Consider the following 6,951-nt stretch of genomic DNA (forward strand, 5'->3'; position numbering starts at 1 on the left):
TTCACGGCTGCCAATAAGCTAGGTAAGATTTGTGCCGCTGTGCAGAGGAAGAATGAACGAATAAAAGACAAGAAGCGGACCGATATTTGTTTCGTAAAACACACCAACAAATTCACTGATTGCCGTACGAGTGTGGTGTATAAGGTCCCTTTCAGCTGCGGCCGCTTCTACGTAGGACAGACGGGCCGATGCATTAACCAGATATTGTTGGAACATAAGAGATCGCTAACAGGAGGCTCACCTTCTAATCTATCTTTACATTGTCGCGATTGTAAGTGCACGCCAAAATTCGATGAATGCGCAGTGTTGTACCGGCTTAGAAATGAAGAAACGCGCCTGATGATTGAAGCATGGCATATCGAGAATAGTGGTAGCGCATGCGTGAACCAGCCGTCGATTAACTTGCATAAAGATCAAATCAAATGCCTTAACAGTTATCTTCCACGTAGACCGCCACGCGTGCCGGATTGATAGGTTCGCCTGTTGCATGGGCATGCGCAGATAAGTTTTCGTGCCTCCTTTCTTTTCCGCCGTTGTGCGTCTTTTCAGTTGTTAGTCGGCGTTAGTGGTGTCCTGACTTCTTTCTTGTGTCCGTGTTTGCACGCCCTGACTTTGTATGCCGTTATTCAGGCTAATTCGCCTTTATTATTTTTTAATATATGGAATTTTACTGTCCAAAACCACGATATTATTATGAGGGACGCCGTAGTGGAGGGCTCCGGAAATTTCGACCGTCTGGTGTTGTTTAACGCGCACTGACATCGCACAAGACACGGGCCTCTACCATTTCGCCTCCACCGAAATGCGGCCGCCGCGGCCGGGATCGAACCCACGACTTTCGGGTCAGTAGCCGAGCGCCGTAACCACTGATCCACTGTGGTGCGCAGGCTAATTCACCTTTAACAAAGTCAAACGCTTAGTTCGCCCTCTGGACCGTTACTTCTGAATCTCATTAGAAGTTGAAAGCAGCATATTAACAGCCACCTACAGGCGGATACAACTTTAGAAGTCTAACCCGCCAGGGTGGTCTAGTGGTTATGGTGCTCGACTGCTGACCCGAAGGTCGTAGGATCGAATCCCGGCCGCGGCGGCCGCATTTTCGATGGAGGCGGAAATGCATTGAGGACCGTGTACTTAAATTTAGGTGCACGTTAAAGAACCCCAGGATGGTCGAAAATTCCCGAGCCCTCCAGTACGGCGTCTCTTATAATCATATTGTAGTTTTGGGACGTTAAACCGCAAGAATAATAATAATTATTATAACTTTAGAAGTCTGCGGCATTTTCTCCTCAAAGGCGGATGGCTACGAGTCCGGCTATGGAGGTCTTCTTTGTACATTTTCTGTGGAGTAACTGCATATAACCTAAAGAGCTTGCAGATGGCACCAATTGGTACAGAGACAGACAGATTTATCAAGTTTAATTTGCCCACTTGTTAAAGCATAGATATGATTGTTCGGGTCGATTGCAAGTCGCCTTTCTTGCGCTTCCAGCTTGCGCGGTGGCGATAAATTTCGAATTTTCCGCATTTGCGATGAGCGTTGCGCGAATTGCAGTAGAAGTACAGTGGCTCTTTTTTTACAGGCTGATAACCGTCCTGTTGTACTTTGACCAGCTTCCCGTTTGGCCCAAATATCTGTGAGGTTAATTTCGTCCTTATGAAAACGGCGCGACGGAAAGACTGAAAACACATGAACGCTCTTTTCGTCGCGTCGTTTTCATGATAATGAATTCGTGGCAACTCGACCGATTGTCAGTCCTACTTTCACTCTCTTGTTATGCAAGTCTGCTGTTTTAGAAGTTTTGACATGCAGCACCTTTGCACGGTGAAGTACCGTTAACCTGGCACGTTCTACCGCGTACTACAAGACAACATAGCTTCTTCTTCACAGAGCAGCAATCACTCAGGACGCTCATAATGATACACGCGCGCATGCTAAACACCTACGACGACAAAGTTTCATTTTCCCCCAGTATTCAGCACATGAGAATCTCTCGTTACAGAACTGCTGTTGCCTTCACTCGGCCCAGGACGACACCAAAGCTCTCTTTAATAAAAAAAAAAAAAAAAAAGACGCGAACAGCAAGAATTATTATTTTTTATAATATTTCTAGTTAGAAAATCGTGATTACTCAGCTAGCGCCTGTCATTAGGCCGCCTAATGTAACATTTCTAGAGCTTTACAATATGCCTAGTTTCAATAAAAAGACGTCAAACTAAGGAAAAAGATAGAAAACCCTCATATCTAGGGATAAATACCTAGGGCTGGCATCACTGGATGGCCGAATATTCGGTGTTTACCTGGGTCGTAGCTATACTCGATTACAACCTAAGACAAAATTTTGGCTCCGTCCACAGTCGTCGCCGTTCTTCCCACAGAGAATTCGCATAAATTCTCGGTTATGTTGTACGCGTCCAGCACTTTACAGACACATGTTTGTGTCGTTGGTTTTAGGTCGCAAACATGAACGTCCTGGTAAACGTTCTCAGAGATTTTTTTTTTTTACGTTGTGACTTAGGTATAGCTTTTCTAGCCTTTAAATTCCAGCGGGAAAGAATAATCTGATCACCCCTCCAAACTTTCGCACTGCGCCAGGCATATCGTAATCTGGCCAAATAAAGCCGCCAGAAAGGGGTAGTACTAAGCTCTGCAAGTGTCTTGTAATCATCTTAAATTGCCAGACGGAAATAATCTGGGAATGACTGGACTATCGTGGTCGGTGCGATTTGTGACGCACCGCAATGACACCACAGAAACCTATACGCGACCGTTTGCAGCGTAATCTCGCTGATACGATTCTGCACAATGCGCTATGCTGGTAATAACATTTTCCTTTCTGAGGTCAATGTCCCATAGGAGCCATGCATTTTTGTGAGATTAATCCGACCGCGTTCTCACATGCATGCAATACGACTATACGCTTTGGGCTTTGGCAGGTTTTTTTTAAAAAAAAAAAAAAACCACGGTTTTATATTCCAGGGTGCTAGCCTAAATAACGTTTCTACGGACCTACAAACAACGTGTTACAGGCCCGCAACTGTGCAGATTCTACAGCAGCTGCACGGAAAATTCGGCACAGGGATAGAGCAGACAGGAGCTATTCGATGTGTCCATTTAATGGACTCTTCATTTAGGCCGCCGCATTTCGGCTCCCGAGAGGATGTCTTAATGGTGACTCCCGCTCTATAGACTTTAGATACTTTAGGTACTTTAGATTTTCCATACACATCGCAAGTGGACTAGTCGAGGGATTGTATGTCGGCTGACGTTACGTTATGGATTCTCTTGACGTCATGAGGAGCGGTGAAAAGCCGGTATACGCCTACTAGCGAAGAACGTCATTGTTTGATTTATCGCAACTGCGGCGCGAGTGCACTTCTAGAATCCCTCATATAACGGGCGTTCTAAGCGTATTCTCTGCGGTAATCCCGCTCTTTCAAGGCCTTCTATATTAAGGCGAAAGCCTTATGCCTCATCAAACCGTCAGCGGCGGCGTCAAGCCGTAAACACGAGTGATGCAAAAAATCATCGTCACGTGATGATGTTACCTTACGACGTAATTGTGACGACACTATAACGTAACACCACGTGACGTTACATGATGACGTCATAAATGGCATAGTCGCTTAGTCAAATGTGGGCCGATCACTGCGGTAGGACAAAATCACTTTAGGTGCAGAAATCTTTAAATGGGCGGCGAGGGAGGATGAATACACTGAGAAGAATGAATGAATTGAACCTTTATTTCGCAGGAGAGGAAGGCGCTCGGCCGCAGTTTGGGAATAGGTGGGGAAGGGATTGTTCGGTAAACAGCATATGCACAATAAATGAACATCACTTGGTGTGAATCCGTTTCGGTATAAGTTCAATGGAGTCGCTCTCGCGCGAGATGGTCGACCTCTTCTACACCACTCGAAACAGGCCACTTATACTAGCATAGTTCGCAAGTGCTTTTTGTGCTTCATCATTCGACCGTTGTACGTTTCCTAAAGCGCTTATGTCGTCGCGTGGCAAGTGTTGGATGCGTGTTCTTCCTCGCGAGAAAGCTGAGCAAATCCAAATGAGGTGGTGTAAATCTGCTCAGCATAATTCTTGACAATGTGGGCATCGGGGAGAAGTGTTTGCAATTGCTTGTCTGGGTCTAATCCATTTGTCAAGTACATGTGGTGTGTATGCTGCATTGGCCATAACCTTATTCAGAAATATCTCTTGCTGGCGAGTAAGTCCGCCCTTGTCGCTTAATAGAGGTGCTGGTGTAGCTTCTGATAGCCTTCGTTTACTGTCGGTTTTCAATTTTACGCGAATATAATGCATAAATGCTCTGCTAGGAGAGCCTGCGCGCAGCATTTCTAGGTAGGGATTGAGGTCCGCCAGGTTTGGCGACGAACTGGGGTGTGGGGTGCTCAATGAATAGTCAAGCCCACCCGCTTGCGCGGCGACCGCATGAGCGGCTTCGTTTCCCCCGTCCTGTGCCAGTGTGTCCCGGTGTCCACAAAATTTCCGCATCGATTCCGCAATCCTGTAACCTCTTTAACTTTTTTCTAATATCGTTGGCCACCGCATCTTCAGTCGTTGCTGTAAGTTCAGCCACCGCTTCACACGAATCGGTCAGTATACGAAAGCTATTTCGAAGACTCTCGCTTGCTGTGTTACCTGCGTCAATCGGAATACTGTTGACCGCTCTCCATATGGCCAACAACTCTGCATGTAAGGGTGCACCACCGGGAAGCTGGCAACTGTGATAGCCATTGTAGCGGGATGCGGATGTGCTGACCCACGCCATACTAGCTTGTTCGTGTATGATTGTTGCGTCAGTGTAGATGTCGATGGTTTTCTCAGGTTTTCTGAGGCGCTGCCTTTTCTCGAAGAGTTGCCTGGTTTTTTGTGTTGCGCCTAGCGATCGGGCGTTGTTGTTTCCGTGTGCTCAGTGGTGCGTCCCATGGTGGTGCTATGGTCGTTTCCTCGTGCCCCAACCGCGCATGAACTCTGTTGTCCCATGCCATGATTTGTTTGCCTTGTGGTGTGTTATCAAGCCGACATCGCATGCGAATTCGTGCTTCATTGATTATGTCCCTTATTGGTGGTATCGGCACAAGCTTGAGCAGCTCCTCGTTCCTCGTGTGCTTCGGGAGTCCAGCTATCGTACGGAGGGTCGCCCTGTGTAACTTCTCGAGGTCACGGAGATCTCGATCGGAGAACTCATACACAGGTGCCCCATAAAGAATCCTTCCGACAGCGACCGCTTTGGCAAGTGTTTGGCACGTCTTCTGTCTTGCTCCACCGTGTTTATTGGAAATGCGTTGGACCATGTGCAACATCGGGCTCCACGTGCGTCTTAAGGCTCGGATCCATTGCTGGGGACTGTTGCAACTAGCAATCTGTGCTCCGAGGACCCTAATTTGTCCGTTGGTAGATGTAATGTCGCTTTCGCCGATGTGTAGTGTGATCTGCTTGCTTGCATTGGTCGCTTTCTTTCCGTCCACGCTAATCAATTCCGTCTTTTCTGGCGACAGCTCCAGTTCGAGGGTACCTAATGTATCGATGAGGGTGAGGATAGCTGCTTGGAGTTCAATTTGCATGCTCTGCTCGTCGGGATAATCCGCCGCTTCTGTCCATATTGTGATATCATCCGCGTAGATAGTAAAACGGGCCGAAGTTTCTTGCTCAAGCCTTTCTGCCACACGCGTCATGGCCAGATTAAAGAGCAAAGGACCGACGATGGAGCCCTGGGGTACACCCCTATCCAGATAATAGGTTCTCGGACTCCAACCCGGTGCTTTGCCGTGGAGCCTGATTGGTCTACATTGGAGAAAGCTGCGAATCCAATGATATGCTCTTTGGCTAAAAAGATATCTTTCGCCTTCGAGTCGTCTTAGGCGAATACGTAATTAGGGGCACTGAGTTTTATTTTTTATTTTCCTTAACGCCAATTACAAAATATTGGCTCGCGCCACGCAGCAACTACGCCGACGACAACGACTACGACGACGACGCCACCTCCTCCTCTGCTGTGCTCGGTGGGGACGCAGGCGGCGATAGCTCCGCTCTTCCCGCCCGACAGGTCATGTGACATCGTGATCTACACGCACGTGCGCGTGCTCAACAGGGCCGTGGTCGGGTCGGTCAACGACATCAGCTACGCGGCGTTCAAGAACGCCTGCAAGGATTACAGGGAGACCACGTGCGGCTACTCCTTCGACAGCGGGTCAGTTGCCGAAAAGCAAAGAGCTTGCAGTCACAACCTAAGCATATGAGCTCCACATGTCACAGAACCGCGTCGCGTCTGCCATTCATCTGCGTAAGAGATTTGGGCCAGCCGGTTTCCATCGAAAGTGCAAGAATTTTTAAGGTGAAAGCATTAGATGGCCTCATCAAACGCGAAAATTGACCGTCGGCATCGACGTCCCGCGTCATGATGGCGTCACGACGTCTTCATAACCTCCCTATGACGTCACATTGTGTGACGCCAGATGATGACGCCATCACATGAAGTCGTCGCTTGGTCGAAGGTAGGCCCATCACGGAGGCAGTGCTAAAGCAGGTCAGGTGCAGAAAGCGTGCGATTTCTCCGATCATGGAGGGCGTGCAAAACGATTCAGGTTGAATTTAAGAGTTATTATATTGGATGCATGCGATGTCGGAGCATAACTTGACTTAAGATGAGGGCCAATTAGCAGTTCGAATGATTGACGAGAATTAATTGATTGAGTTCATTGAAAGATTGTCAGCAGCTGGAATTGTTGACGCACCTGGCGGAGAAGATCTCAATCCCGCGCTTCTTTCGACGTGGCCTCTGAGATCCTCTTCGGCAGCGCGCGAAGCGCTAAGTTAACTCAGGGAATAGACCAAGGCACACAAACGCCGGGTGCCAGACACCAAAGTCAAAGATTAAGGTCTCCTCCAGAATTTTTTTAAAGTGCGTGACACTTTAGAAGCTCGGCTTCTCGTCC

The sequence above is a fragment of the Rhipicephalus sanguineus genome, chromosome 11 (assembly GCF_013339695.2).
Source record: "Rhipicephalus sanguineus isolate Rsan-2018 chromosome 11, BIME_Rsan_1.4, whole genome shotgun sequence".
Classification (NCBI taxonomy): Eukaryota; Metazoa; Arthropoda; class Arachnida; order Ixodida; family Ixodidae; genus Rhipicephalus; species Rhipicephalus sanguineus.